The sequence below is a fragment of the Bufo bufo genome, chromosome 6 (assembly GCF_905171765.1).
Source record: "Bufo bufo chromosome 6, aBufBuf1.1, whole genome shotgun sequence".
Taxonomy (NCBI): domain Eukaryota; kingdom Metazoa; phylum Chordata; class Amphibia; order Anura; family Bufonidae; genus Bufo; species Bufo bufo.
In genome coordinates this window covers 127,194,999-127,211,390 of record NC_053394.1, presented here as the reverse complement: position 1 = coordinate 127,211,390, position 16,392 = coordinate 127,194,999, and the positions used below count along the sequence as shown (strand labels likewise).

The window sequence follows — 16,392 nt, the reverse complement described above, 5'->3', positions numbered from 1 at the left end:
TCGCCATTGCCTGGCCCTGTCACTCAGAGCTGGGGGGCAGAGCTGAGATAAGGAAGGGAGCTGTTTGCATGACGAAGTGCAATGGTGAGGCCCTCATTGCACCAATTTGCATAGTACAAAGATTTTTAAACGGATGACCTATCCTCTGACGATCAGCTGTTTGAGAAGGCACTAGCGCTCATAGTAACGCTGCTGCCTTCTCACAGCGCCACACATTGTACAGTAGCCGTGTTTGGTATTGCAGCTCAGCCCCAATGTCATAATGTCATACAATGATGAAGCAACTTGGAAGCAACAAGGCCAGGAGGAGGAATAAGGGAGCAGGTCACCTCCTACAGCGTCCCTAATTCTTGCCCTGACTCCTAACCGTATGAGCCAACCCAGATGGTAGGAGGGCTCATACTCCGAAACCTCGGGGCCCTACTAACCCTCAGGAAATCCCTTGACTAGGAGCAGGGTAAAGATGACCTGTTCCTCCAAAACATGGACGAACAGGAGTCTCCACCGGCCAAGCTGCAAAGAAAGGAGACCATATACAGCATAGAACATGGAATTGGCAGGTAAGCGACGAATACAACACACTTACCTGCCACAGGCACACCGACTGGAACCCGTGCACAAGAGCTGATGTCCACATCCATTAAGGACACAGCACATACAACAACCACACAGGTATCCAGGACACACATAGCTGCATATGGACAACTGGTCCCCCCTCCGGGGAACCAGAGACCCCCTTTCAGAGGATACAACAAATGTAAGGCAGGGGAATGTCTAGCAAACATGCTGGACACCAAACACCACCAGAATTGTAACACCAAACTAGACATACAAACACCCAGAACATAACCCACTCCAACCAATAAGGATAGGAAGGGAAGGAGACACCGGGATGACATTGATGACAACTAGGATGACCCTCAGATAACAGAGAGCTAGGAGCAAGGTCCTAGTCCAACAAAGGCAGTAGAACCACCGCCCCCAGCCAGCAAGCCACAGGTTTATATCAAGCTTGCGGCCACACCCAGGACACACCATAATCCCCACTAGCTAGAAGATTAACCCCTTGCTGACCAAACAGCAGGGAGGCACACCTTAAAGGGGAAGTACATGTGCAAACCACAAACTACACATTGCCCCTGGCAACCAGTCTGCACGGCAACCGTGTGACGGTCAAAACACCAATATGACCGTGACACCCATTCACTTATATGGGGCTGACCTGCTTCTAGGCCATGTGACTGATGAATGTGACGTCACTGGCCTAGGGAAAGCTGTGAGAAGGCCGTGGAGCTCCTGCTCAAACAACGTTGGGAGTCCCAGGTGTTGGACCCCCACTGATTAGATACTGATAGTTAATCTTGGAAGACCCTTTTAATTTCTCAGCAATGGAGGCAGTGATCTCCAGGGAGACAATTTTTTAATCAGAACACCATAATGAAACTGTAAGGGGGAGATTTATCAAACTGGTGTTAAGTAGAACTGGCTTAGTTGCCCATAGCAACCAATCAGATTCCTCCTTTCATTTTCCAAAGGAGCTTTCCAAAATAAAAGGTGGAAACTGATTGGTTGCTATGGACAACTAAGCCAGTTCTACTTTACACCAGTTTGATAAATGACCCCCTAAGTTTATTGGGTTCATTACTCAGGTACATGGTGACAGATGCTCTTTAAAGGGAATAAGTCACCAGTAGAAGGAACAGCAGCTGGCCGAACAAACATTTGTCCAAAAGCTTTCAGATGTCGATGGGCTTCTTAAAGAGGAGCTGACACCTCTCTTGACATGTCTGTTTTAGTAACTTTTTGCATCTCCATGTAATAAGAATTCTGGAGCATCTCCTAGCAGTTTGCAGTGGGCGTGACCACTTGGGGGGGGGGGGGGGGTGTCCCTGCACAGTCTGACACTGGCAACATTGGGCACACCCCCACACACATCAGGTAACACCTATCTGGGCCTTCATTGGAGACTGCTAACAATTCAGTTATAACTTCTAGTAGGAATAATAAAGGAATGGCACAACATAGAGGCATAAGAATAGATGCTCCAGGATTGTTATTAGATGGGGGGTGTAAGTAGTTACTAAAACAGACATGTCTGGAGAAGCGATAGGTCTTCTTTAAGGACTGCAACTGTAATCTTATCTTTCTTGGTGGGTGCTTGGCCCATGTGATATACACATTCTTTAGCAGTTACCTTTTTTGGGCTTCCTCTACGTGTTATCTGAACTAAGGTCGAGAAGGTGCCACATCCCGATCACCTGCCCTATTCATCTATTATATTATCATTTACATATTTAGTATTTATTGTAAATGGTGCCCCAATGAATCTAGACAGGAACTGAATGTATCAGAGCTAGGTAAAACCATGAGGAGACTGCCACCCGCGGAAACTGGAAAAGGCCTGCATTCTGCTGCATTCGCAAAATGCCACCAATAAAATGAAAAATGTTAACTTCCATAAAAGCTTCTCTAGGTGTGACAACGTGCCTCCTTGTTTGTGAAAAGAGCTTATGAAAGTCACCTCCTCCAGTTACACCCAAAGGAACCTCACTGCTGACAGGGTCAGACTGTGTAAGGACACACCTTATTAAGTCGGTAATGGTCAGTTTTCAATCAATTTAGTCAGGGGCAATTTCATGGGGTATACAAGTATTTACTAGAACAGGTATGTCAGGAGAGGTGACGGGTCTTCTTTAATTGGGCTGTCTGATATATACTGATGACCTATCCTCAGGACAGGTCACCAGTATGTGATTGGTGGAGGCCCAACTGCTGGCACCGCCAACAATCAGCTATTTAAAGGGGCCGGTGAGCGCAACAGTCTCTTTCTAGGCTGGTTAATAGTCACGTTCATCGGTCACATGGCCTAGGTGCGGCTCAGTCCCTCTCAAGTAAATGAGTGTGAGCTGCGATACCAAGCACAGACACTATCCAATGGATGATGCTGTGCTTGGTTAGGGAGAGTTCACTTCACCGTTATTTTTTCGTTCTTCTGATCCATCAGAAGAACAGAATATATATATTTTTTAAACTGATCCTTTAAAAAAAACTGATCTTGTGCATCAGTTTTGCACATTTGACATCCATTTGAGCTACCGTATTTCTTTCCGTTCCGTTTCTTTAGTCCTGCATGCAATACCTTTCTTTCCGTCTAAAAAAAATGGATCCCAGATAGAAATGGCTCTTACGGATGCCAAATGTGCATAACTGATGCACAGGATCCGTTTTTTAAATTTTTTTACAGGATCCGTTTTCTTTCTTTTCTATAAGAAAGGAAAAATAATGGTGATGTGAACTCTCCTTAAAAAGGTTCTCAGGGAATTTAGAAAAAGAAAATACTTAAAGGGGTTGGCCACTATATAAGTACTTTCCACTATATAGTGGGAGGTAGGGTAAAAAAAAAAAGAGTTTCCTAATATACTTTATTAAAAAAAATCTGAATAGTAATGGTTTTATAATAAACCCCGCTCTGTGTGCAACCAGTTCGTTCATGGCTGCACGCGACATGGAGGAGCTTTAGAGAAAGCTTGTCCATGGCTTTATTCTAACTGCACATGCGCTGCTTTTCCTAATAAGAGCAGCGCATGCCCAGTCTGCCCCTGCCACGCTCCCTGCTCCGATTCTGTCTCTACAACCGGCTTATTCCTGTCAGAGTTCGGAGCGGGAAGAAAAGTAAGAGCGGATCGGGGATCAGATGCGCTCTTACTCCTCTTCCCGCTCCGAACTCTAACAGGAATAATAAGCCGGTTGTAGAGACAGAGTCGGAGCAGGGAGCGTGGCAGGGGCAGACTGGGCATACGCTGCTCTTATTAGGAAAAACAGCGCATGTGCAGTTACAGTAAAAGCCATGGACGAGCTTTCTCTAAAGCTCCTCCATGTCGCGTGCAGCCATGAACGAACTGGTTGCACACAGAGCGGGGCTCATTATAAAACCATTACTATTCAGATTTTCTTTTTATAAAGTATATTAGGAAACTCTTCTTTACCCTACCTCCCACTATATAGTGGAAAGTACTTTTATAGTGGCCAACCCCTTTAAATATTACTTTATTATAAATATATTCTCAAATACCTTTCATTATTTATAATGGCTCATTTTGTCTGGGGAGCAATCAGGGAAAACAAAATGGCCGCTGTCCCATTAGTTCACACAAAACCTGTCCTGATCACACATGAGGACAAGTTACAACATTGAAGTAAAGAGCTGCCTCATCCTCCTCTCTGCTCTACTTGCCAAGGATTATGATTCTGAATACAGATAAGAACTTTAGCTGAATCTCTGGGGAACTTAGTTCATGAAGGGACATAAAGTATGGGTTGGACAGACTGTGGTAATGTGGGGCTGTGGTAATGGAGACTGCATACAAGTGCTGCTGCTCATTAGCCACACCTCACCCTCCTCTCATGTCTCCTCATCTTCTCCATTCCCACAGAGATTCCAACCCTGAGGATAGAGTCATCAGTGTCAAAAACCCAGACAATCCCATGTAGATGATTGTAAGCTCTTGCGGTCAGGGTCCTCTCCCCCTCTGTATTTTTATATTATGTACAGCGACATTGAATTAATGGCACTTTTAAATAAATAATAATGCTGAAAAGACGCTGACTTTCCCCCAGCATTTAGCTCTGAAGACTTGTACTTGCAAACTGCAATCATGCATAACATGCAGTGTGCAAGTCAACCCCTGTCTATGAAATCTCAGACGTATGACAATCTTGTGATGGAAAGGAAACAAAAACATGCAGAACATGGATTTCATAAACCCTATTACAAGAACTAGATGACCCGCCGTACTCGCTGATCTGCCATTCATACCATGGAAATCATGTTAACTCCCTATTACTCAAACACCAGATGCTACGCGGTCATTAATGTGAGCAGGACTAACGTGCTCATGGTCGGGAAGTGGCTTTAGAAGATGAGACAATGCGGCTCAGCAGGTAGGAGGGTGCTAGCATACATCTGAGGAGGCTTCAAGAAAGGTCAACTGTATGCCAGCCCGACAGCAACAAAGCTGGGATCTAACAGTAGATGCCATTTAAAGGGAACCTCTGCAGGCAACAGGTTATAGAGCAGGAGGAGCTGAGCAGACTGATGTGTACTTTTATGGGAACAGATTCAATAAAATGTGTAATTTATTCATTTAAATCTCTGCTCTTTCTATGCTTAGGAGTCATGTGGGCGGTCCTAATTAGTGACTGACATCTAGTAGCACTGCCCACATGACTCCTAAGAACAGAGACAAATAAAATACAGGTTACACTGAATCTTTTCCCACAAAACTATAAAGCAATCTTTTCAGCTCCTTCTGCTCTATAAGGCCTCATGCAAACAGCCGTGTTCACTTGAATGGATCTGCGATCTGGAAGGTGCAGTGCGGAGGCACAGAACCCCACAGGAGCACTATGGAGTGCTTGTTCTATTTTTTGCAGTGTGGACGCATCACGGACCCATTCAAGTTAAATAGGACTGGATCCATCTGCGGCAGCCGCATGGATGTTGCCCGTGCATTGGGGACAGCAAATTGCGGGCCCCAATGCACAGAACGGGCGTGTGCATGAGGCCTAAGGCCCCTTTCACACGAGCGAGTTTTCCGTGCGGGTGCAATGCGTGAAGTGAACACATAGCACCCGCACTGAATCCTGACCATTAATTTCAATGGGTCTGTTTTTCACGCATCATTTCTGCGTTGCGTGAGAATCGCAGAATGCTCTATATTCTAGGTTTTTCATGCAGCCCTGGTTTTTCCCTCCCATCCTAATCCCCAATGGCGCTTCAGAGAGAAGGGATGAAGGGATCAGTGTGATCCTGAGACACATAGTCTTCTGCACTGATAAAGTCCTCTTCTTATACTTCCTTGGAGCCCTTCTGTCCGTTGGAAGCGCCGCACGAAGTTCCCTTTTTCTCCTCTGTTGGGACAGTTGTCCTAGTCCCCAGCCCACTCATCTGCCCCATGTCCCCCTGTATAACCAAGACGCAGCATTGTGTTCTAAGCAGACTTTTTCCTGGGACTGGCAGAAGTGTTGGTAGAGCATCTAAAGGACAGCACCAGCCCTCTGACTGAATGCACAAGATCTCCTCAAGTTCGGAGCACCGATGTTGACCATGTCCTCCCTAGTACAACACAGCTAAAATGTATTTATTAGAAAATCTAAAAATGACAATATAAAGTTCCCCTTTAATCCTTCCTACATTAGTAAAGCAGCACAATGTCTGGTCCTTAAGTTGCAATCCTCCAAACGTCATTCATTTAAACATGTTCTTGGGTTACAGCGTTGCGTTCCCAGCTCTCAGCCTAATAAGGTTTTGAGATCGGTAGGACTTTTTATGGAAAAGATTCTAAACTTGGAATATTTTTCCAGGCAAAAAAAAAAAAGTGCAAGTCCCACTGCAGCTCCAGTCGTTAAAGATCCCCTCTAATGCTCAGTGAGAATGCAGCTCTGCTATTTCATTCCAAGTCTATCCCAACCTTCTGAACGTCCGAAGAGGTCTGTCTACTGTCCAATACATACAATTTCCATAATTGTCCTTTAGGGCGTTAAATGTCGCTGTTCAAACAAAAGGTGCATTGTTTTTGATGGCTGCTTATTGCCAAATGCACAAAAGTGACTACCTGTCAGGCGGCTAAAAAAAAAAAAAAAGAAAAGAAGAGGAAACTTGTGAAAACAAACTTCATGAATTTTTAGGCAACTTTCCAATAGATCCCTGGGGATTTGCGCTATTTGCTGAGTTCAGACAATAAATCAGTGAGGGCACTACTATCGGCCGTTGCATAGGTGGACAAAAACTGTTTAGCTTTCTGTAGGACGCAACAACATTATACATGACACAAAAAAAAGATTTTTAGACCAATTCTTTTTTGTTAAGTCCCAACTCCCTGCCATCATCCATAGTCAAACACTTTGCTGTCACACGTATGTCGTTTCCCACCACTGCCCCATGATGTTCCTCTGTTGGACACGCTGACCCATGCGCTGGTTCTGCCTCATGTCCTGCAGATCAACTCTAACCAGATTTACCGCTGAAGTTGCCCCCCCCCCCCCCACACCACTTTATAAAGAGCACATACATAGTCAGACCCACACATGAATGGAAAATACAGATGTGTGCAAAATAACGTAAACGACTCCATCAGTTCCATCTACGTCTCCGTTCGCAGAGCTACTACCACAGGCGAGTCCTGCAGCAATGAATGATCTCAAACCACAATGGAGAGCACATGTGGGGTTCTATCTGCAGCATATGTAACGCAGCAAATGACCAGATCCTGGTTTCTCCAGCAGAAATAGGAACCAACCAGAGAGAAAAAACACATTAAGCAAACAGCCCATGCCACTTAGAAAGACACAGCAGCGAGCCAGGCCACTTACTTTATCCTTCTCAGGAGGAGAGCATTTGCAAATCCAGAGGTTGTAATAGGATCCCTAGCAGGGTCTCAGCTCGGTGTAGTCCCAGGCATTTGTTCATTTAAACCCAGACAAACAGCCTGACACACAAGCCAAGCCATACTGGGATTCCAGGGAGTCAGCCCTCCCAGAGCACCCGGCACAGCCCCTTCATTAGAATACAGGCAGGAACAAAACGGCTGGGATTCCTGATGGCTGCTTTCTGGACTCTCGACTGCGCACTAATTCTAATAACGCACTAGTGCATTCGCTTTAGACTTTGGACCTTTGCATGCACAATCCTAAAACGTGCAGGTTTTTCGATCATTATTGTTGGGCTGCAGCATTGTTCAAAACCAGCACTTGTTCCCTCAAGTGTCACTCCCATCTCCTCATAGAGTGCTAGCTCTTGTGAGCAGAGTTCTTGCTCTTCTTGTTTTAACGGGGTTGTGCAGGCTGTATATACTGACGGATAAGGGCTCAAGCACACCAATGTATTTTTCTAGGTGTCCGTTCAGTTTTTCTGCGGTCTGTATGAACAACCATTCGCTTCAATAGGGCCGCAGAAAAAAACGGAATTGACTCTGTGTGCATTCCGTGTCCACATGTCCGTTTCGCCAAAAAATAGAAAACGTCCCATTATTGTCAGCATTACGGAGAAAGATAGGACTGTTCTATTATGGGCCACGTTTTGAAAAATGTGTTTTGCGGATCCGTAAGTTTGCAGACCGCAAAACAACGGTCGTATGCATGAGCCCTAAGCCATCAATATCTGATTGGCGGGGGTCCGACACTCCCACACATCAGCTGTTTGAAGAGGCGCGCTGCTTATTCTTCGTTATTCTGTGCGTCGTCTCCCTTGCAGCGGCGGCGCAGTGTTATTACAAGCACTCGCTCCATTCAAGTGATTGCGCTGTAGAGGCGACGGGCAGTGTAATGAAGAGGAAGCAGCACTCACATGGAGCACCGCATCCTCCTCAAACAGGTGATGTGTGTGGGTCCCGGGTGTCGGACCCCCACCGATCAGATATTGATGACCTATCCTATCAATATATACTGTCTGCATCTACGGAGCTGTGTGATGACTCATTTTTTGGTGGACGATCTGTAGTTTTTATTGATACTATTTTGGAATATGTGTAATGTGATAATGCATATGATCCTTATTTTTTTGTCAGGAAAGGGGGGTGGGTGATTTAAATATTTATTTTTGAAACTTTATTTTTATTTTTTTACTTTCTTAAAAGGGGTATTCCCATCTCAGACAATGGGGGCATATCGCTAGGATATGCCCCCATTTTCTGATAGGTGCGGGTCCCACCCACACCTACAACGAGAATGGAGCGGCGAGGGCTGTGGCTGGAGGAACCCGGATTTCCAGGGGTCCGTCCACCACCAATCGCTGCTCCCATAGAAGTGAATGGGAGCGCACCGCGCACGCGCAACCCCTGCTCACATTCATTTCTATGGGGCAGACGGAAATAGCCGAGCCAGCACTCGGCTATTTTCGGCGGCCCCGTAGAAATTAATGGAGGACGGAAGTGCCCCCTCCGTTCATTTCCCTGCTCCATTCTCATTGTAGGTGCGGGTCCCAGCGGTGGGACCCGTCCCTATCAGACAATCGAGGCATATCCTAGCGATATGCCACCAGTGTCTGAGATGGGACAACCCCTTCAAGCCCCCCTCAGGGGGCATGAATATGCATGGATCTAGCAGGCTGTTTCAGTACAGAGCAGCCAGCAGGATTTAGACAGATCTGGCACTGGTGGATTCTACAGTTTACTGCTGGACCCCTATCGACTATAATGGGGTCCGGCAGTGATCTGGAAACATTCAAGCATAAATGCCAGAGTTCGGCTAGACAAAAAATTTTGAAACAGTTTTTGTCCGGTAGACAGCCAGCATTTGTTCCAGATCAGGCTGCTGGATCAGGCATGCCACAAATGTGAACATACCCTTACACTGCGATGAATTCTCATTGCAGCGTATGGCAGATTATCTATTTTTTTATGGGGCCCTGCCACCTGCAGGCATATATAAGAACTACATCTGTAATAGCATAGAATCCTTCAGAGAGAGACCCTGCTATTAACAAGACATTCATAGTAAATTTCTGGAATCAGGGTTATTGCCAATCGCAGGCATTAGACCCGATGATTGTGAGACAAAACCAAGTACAGGTCAAAATCTTTCAATTATACCTTATGGCCCCTTTCAGAACACTCCGGACTCGCAGCGTGAGTATGCAGCAGCTCCCGTCCTGACCTCCCAGCACTGACGGGGTCGCATAGCATTATATTGATTTATGATGTTATGTAACACTTACAGTTCTGGAATGTATTAGATAACAGTGACATAATGCTGTCAGTGTTATCCATTGCAGAACTGTAAGGCCCCTTTCACATGAGCGAGTATTCCGCAGGGGTGCAATGCGTGATGCGAACGCATTGCGCCCGCACGGAATCCGGACCCATTCATTTCAATGGGTCTGTGTACATGAGCATTGGTTTTTACGCATCACTTGTGCCACGCGTTACGTAAAAAATTGCAGCATGTTCAATATTCAGCGATTTTCACGCAATGCTGGCCACATAGAAGTGAATGGGGCTGCGTGAAAATCGCATCGCATCTGCAAGCAAGTGCGGATGCGATGCATTTTTCAAGGATGGTTGCTAAGGCCTCTTGCACATGAATGGTTTTTTTTCCCATTTACGTTCCGTTTTTGCATTCCGTATACGGAACCATTTATCTCAATGGATCCGCAAAAAAAACCGGAAGGTACTCCGTATGCCTTCCATTTCCGTATTTCCGTTTTTCTGTTTAAAGATAGAACATGTCCTATTATTGTCCGCATAACGGACAAGAATAGTACTGTTCTATCAGGGGCCAGCTGTTCCGTTCCGCAAAAAAATGGAATGCACACGGACGTCACCCGTATTTTTTGTGGATCCGTTTTTTGCGGACCGCAAAATACTGAAAAAGCCATACGGTCGTGTGCAAGAGGCCTAAGAGATGTTTGTAAACATTCAGTTTTTTATCACACGTGTGCAAAACGCATTCAATCGCATTGCACCCGTGCGATAAAAACTGAACGCGATCGCAAACAAAACTGAATGGACTGTGATGACATCACTGCGCTCATCAAATGGTCCGTCACATGATCCATCACCATGGTAAAAGATCATGTGACGGGCCATGTGATGAGCGCAGTGACGTCACCACAGGTCCTTTACCCAGGTCCTGAAGAAAGAAGACCGGGCTGCGCGAACAAGTGGATTAAGGCGAGTTAAAATTTTTTTTATTTTTTTTTAACCCCTCCAGCCCTATTGTACTATGCATTCTGTATTCAGAATATATTATTTTCCCTTATAACCATGTTATAAGGGAAAATAATACAATCTACAGAACACCTAACCCAAACCCGAACTTCTGTGAAGAAGTTCGGGTTTGGGTACCAAACATGCCGATTTTTATCACGCGCGTGCAAAACGCATACAATGTTTTGCACTCGCGCGGAAAAATCGTGCATTTTCCCGCAACGCACCCGCATCTTATCCGGGCAAAAAACATGACGGCCGTGTGAAAGAGGCCTAAGGGTTACATAGCATCATAAATCAATATAATGCTACGCGACCCCGTCAGTGCTGGGAGGTCAGGATGGGAGCGGTCTTATACTCACGCTGCGAGTCTGGAGTGTGGAACTCGCTCGTCTGAAAGGGGCCCATCTCTGTGTAGGTGTCACTCCTGTTTATGGCTCGCTGTTGGAAAACATTGATCAAACACTGACTGTGAGAGAGTGGTCACATTTCTGTGTGATGGTAATGAAATGGCATGACACGTGCATACCCAGGTATAAATCATCTGATGGTATCCGCCCCATCATGCAAAGCCCAGCCGAAGCGCAGATGTGCGAAACGGACGTCGCCTTTCCATGTACCCTGCGTCCTGTACCGCAAATTCATTTCTAGTGCATCTCCTACCAATGGTCCATGAAAAACCACTGATAGAACACGGATGCCATCTGTGTTGAGTCAGTGGTTTTTCATGGAACCATACAGTGGCGTAGGGATCGCTATAGCAGCCATAGCAATGGCTATGGGGCCGTACGCCACTGGGGGCCCGGGCCGCTGGCTGAGGATTTAAAAAAATAAATAAATCATCTGTGTACGATAAGGGGCGGCCTTCCCCCCTCCCCGATCTCCACCCCACCCATCATTGGTGGCAGCGGCAGTTCCGATCGGAGTCCCAGCAGTGTAATGCTGGGGCTCCGATCGGTTACCATGGCAGCCAGGATGCTACTGAAGTCCTGGCTGCCATGGTCAGTTAGTCAGCACAGCATACTTACATGCGCTGTGGCCGCCGGGCGCTCCTCCTTCTTGTAACTCGTCACAGGTCTTTGCGGCGCATTGCTATAAGAATAAGCAATGCGCCGCACAGACCTGTGAGTTACAAGAAGAAGGAGCGTCGGGCGGCCACAGCGCATGTAAGTATGCTGTGCTGACTAACTGACCATGGCAGCCAGGACTTCAGTAGCATCCTGGCTGCCATGGTAACCGATCGGTGCCCCAGCATTACACTGCTGGGACTCCGATTGGGCTGGTGGAGAGGCACTAGGGGCTGGTGGAGAGGCACTGGGGGCTGATTGAGAGGCACTGGGGGCTGATTGAGAGGCACTGGGGGCTGATTGAGAGGCACTGGGGGCTGATTGAGAGGCACTGGGGGCTGATTGAGAGGCACTGGGGGCTGATTGAGAGGCACTGGGGGCTGATTGAGAGGCACTGGGGGCTGATTGAGAGGCACTGGGGGCTGATTGAGAGGCACTGGGGGCTGATTGAGAGGCACTGGGGGCTGATTGAGAGGCACTGGGGGGCTGGTGAGAGGCACTGGGGGGCTGGTGAGAGGCACTAGGGGGCTGGTGAGAGGCACTAGGGGGCTGGTGAGAGGCACTAGGGGGCTGGTGAGAGGCACTAGGGGGCTGGTGAGAGGCACTAGGGGGCTGATGGAGAGGCACTGGGGGCTGGTGAGAGGCACTGGGGGCTGGTGAGAGGCACTGGGGGCTGGTGAGAGGCACTGGGGCTGGTGAGAGGCACTGGGGGCTGATGGAGAGGCACTGGGGGCTGATGGAAAGGCACTGGGGGCTGATGGAGAGGCACTGGGGGCTGATGGAAAGGCACTGGGGGCTGATGGAAAGGCACTGGGGGCTGATGGAGAGGCACTGGGGGCTGATGGAGAGGCACTGGGGGCTGATGGAGAGGCACTGGGGGCTGATGGAGAGGCACTGGGGGCTGATGGAAAGGCACTGGGGGCTGATGGAAAGGCACTGGGGGCTGATGGAGAGGCACTGGGGGCTGATGGAAAGGCACTGGGGGCTGATGGAAAGGCACTGGGGGCTGATGGAAAGGCACTGGGGGCTGATGGAGAGGCACTGGGGGCTGATGGAGAGGCACTGGGGGCTGATGGAGAGGCACTGGGGGCTGATGGAGAGGCACTGGGGGCTGATGGAGAGGCACTGGGGGCTGGTGAGAGGCACTGGGGGCTGATGGAGAGGCTACTGGGGGCTGATGGAGAGGCTACTGGGGGCTGCCTTGAGGCTACTGGGGGCTGCTATGAGGCTACTGGAGGCTGCTATGAGGCTACTGGGGGCTGCTATGAGGCATGGGGCTCTTATCTGAGGTCTGATTGGGGGTCATTCATATTCAGCTGAGGTGTTATCTGAGGTCTTATTGGGGTCTTATTAACATTGGGGATCTTATTGGGGCTGTTAGCTGAGGTCTGATTAACATTGGGGGTCTGATTGGTGGTCTGACCTGAGGTATAATGAAAAATATTTTTTTTCCAGAGCAGCTTGGAGAAAAAAGGCCTCACAGTCTCCCACACTCCTTCTGCCCGGCCAAGCGAGCCAGCACCCCTGAGGCCAAGCCAGCCAGCACCCCTGAGGCCAAGCCTGTCAGCACCCCTGAGGCCAAGCCTGTCAGCACCCCTGAGGCCAAGCCTGCCAGCACCCCTGAGGCCAAGCCTGCCAGCACCCCTGAGGCCAAGCCTGCCAGCACCCCTGAGGCCAAGCCTGCCAGCACCCCTGAGGCCAAGCCTGTCAGCACCCCTGAGGCTAAGCCAGCCAGCACCCCTGAGTGTTCAGAACTGTAAGTAAATAATATATATAAGGGGAGCTTCTAATATGAAAGAGACGAATTATGTCTGAACAGATATATAGCGCAAATTCCAGTTTTTGTTTATGTTTTATGTTGCACTGAATTTTCTGTGAAATATATATATATATATATATATATATATATATATATATATATATATATACACACACACACAGGGAGTGCAGAATTATTAGGAAAGTTGTATTTTTGAGGATTAATTTTATTATTGAACAACAACCATGTTCTCAATGAACCCAAAAAACTCATTAATATCAAAGCTGAATATTTTTGGAAGTAGTTTTTAGTTTGTTTTTAGTTTTAGCTATTTTAGGGGGATATCTGTGTGTGCAGGTGACTATTACTGTGCATAATTATTACGCAACTTAACAAAAAACAAATATATACCCATTTCAATTATTTATTTTTACAAGTGAAACCAATATAACATCTCAACATTCACAAATATACATTTCTGACATTCAAAAACAAAAAAAAAACAAATCAGTGACCAATATAGCCACCTTTCTTTGCAAGGACACTCAAAAGCCTGCCATCCATGGATTCTGTCAGTGTTTTGATCTGTTCACCATCAACGTTACGTGCAGCAGCAACCACAGCCTCCCAGACACTGTTCAGAGAGGTGTACTGTTTTCCCTCCTTGTAAATCTCACATTTGATGATGGACCACAGGTTCTCAATGGGGTTCAGATCAGGTGAACAAGGAGGCCATGTCATTAGATTTTCTTCTTTTATACCCTTTCTTGCCAGCCACGCTGTGGAGTACTTGGACGTGTGTGATGGAGCATTGTCCTGCATGAAAATCATGTTTTTCTTGAAGGATGCAGACTTCTTCCTGTACCACTGCTTGAAGAAGGTGTCTTCCAGAAACTGGCAGTAGGACTGGGAGTTGAGCTTGACTCCATCCTCAACCCGAAAAGGCCCCACAAGCTCATCTTTGATGATACCAGCCCAAACCAGTACTCCACCTCCACCTTGCTGGCGTCTGAGTCGGACTGGAGCTCTCTGCCCTTTACCAATCCAGCCACGGGCCCATCCATCTGGCCCATCAAGACTCACTCTCATTTCATCAGTCCATAAAACCTTAGAAAAATCAGTCTTGAGATATTTCTTGGCCCAGTCTTGACGTTTCAGCTTGTGTGTCTTGTTCAGTGGTGGTCGTCTTTCAGCGTTTCTTACCTTGGCCATGTCTCTGAGTATTGCACACCTTGTGCTTTTGGGCACTCTAGTGATGTTGCAGCTCTGAAATATGGCCAAACTGGTGGCAAGTGGCATCTTGGCAGCTGCACGCTTGACTTTTCTCAGTTCATGGGCAGTTATTTTGCGCCTTGGTTTTTCCACACGCTTCTTGCGACCCTGTTGACTATTTTGAATGAAACGCTTGATTGTTCGATGATCACGCTTCAGAAGCTTTGCAATTTTAAGAGTGCTGCATCCCTCTGCAAGATATCTCACTATTTTTGACTTTTCTGAGCCTGTCAAGTCCTTCTTTTGACCCATTTTGCCAAAGGAAAGGAAGTTGCCTAATAATTATGCACACCTAATATAGGGTGTTGATGTCATTAGACCACACCCCTTCTCATTACAGAGATGCACATCACCTAATATGCTTAATTGGTAGTAGGCTTTCGAGCCTATACAGCTTGGAGTAAGACAACATGCATAAAGAGGATGATGTGGTCAAAATACTCATTTGCCTAATAATTCTGTACAGGGTGTATATATATATATATATATATATATTATATTTTTTTTTTTGGGGGGTGGGGGGTTGGGGTGGCAGTGGATCTTGGGTGAGTTCCCACACTTTTTGTCCCAGGACTTGACCCCTGGTGTGGTCCCGCAGTCTGGGTGGCAGTTCTGACTAGTCCTACTTTAATACACAGACATTTAGATTCATACATTTCCTACACTGGCACAAATGCGTTGCCAGTGACCAACTGTCTGTGCTCAGTCCTACGCGTAACCGTCGCAAGTGCATGAGGAGCTGCGGATGTGGCAGCGAGGTCCGAGAGGTATGTGGGGGTGGGAGATCTGGGAGGGGGGCCCATAATTTCTTTTTGCTATGGGGCCCAGTCATTTCTAGCTAGGCCCCTGGAACCATACACTGAAGTGCGAATGAGGCCTAAGGGTGTATTCACATGGGATGTTTTTGGACGGGCAGTCAGAAAAAACTTCCTTAAAAAAAACGTGGCATGAGCCCTACCATTATAGACCCTCCAATGCAGGATTTCGGGGTGCTGAAACTAACACAATGAAATATGTACGTTACTAGGAGGGGGAGCACAAGAATGACAAAACCATGATAAAATCCTTCTTCTAGTGGGGTCAATAGACAATGACTGCCCTGCAGTTGTCCTTCGTGGTTTTCACAGGGAATTAGCCCTTTGTCGGCAGTACAAGTATTTATGGTGCCAGTTATCTGCTCTAAACATTTGAGGACTGGATTGTGTCCCTCACATGGCCGCTCTGTGATGTTTGCCAGGGCTCCGCTATCTTTGTGTTAAGCATTCCCACTCCTCTAATGTTTTTGCTATTTTAAGGGAAGGTATAAAAATGTGAAAATGTGCACCACCTCTGATCTGATGCCTCCTCATTGATCTTTTTTCTTCTTCAATGATCTAATTTCTTGACATGCATTTCTATCACAAGGTAATGTCTGGATACTGCCTTTGTCTTTGCCTCCTGCTCAGATATGTTACACCATGCTGTGTGATGTACTGTATGGTTGGGTTCAAGCAAGGTTTTGTTTTTTGCTCATGTTGCAAAAAAAAACAAAAAAAAAACTCCAGGAACTGATGTTGCATGGAAGTCCATGGGAATTAAACGCAGGACAAAC

The 16,392-nt window shown here is 47.0% G+C and overlaps 1 protein-coding gene across 21 annotated transcripts in view; it reads right to left on the bottom strand.

Annotated features, from left to right (window-relative positions):
- Positions 1–16,392, bottom strand: part of SORBS1 (sorbin and SH3 domain containing 1) — a 353,742-nt gene that overhangs the window by 263,549 nt on the left and 73,801 nt on the right. For 2 of the 21 annotated variants that reach the window (XM_040436093.1, XM_040436096.1), the window contains exon 1: positions 7,372–7,572. The exons of the other annotated variants lie outside the window; for them this stretch is intronic. The gene's annotated coding sequence lies outside the window, so the exon portion shown is untranslated. Of the gene's footprint in view, positions 1–7,371; positions 7,573–16,392 lie in introns of those variants that run through there. 21 annotated transcript variants of the gene reach the window in all.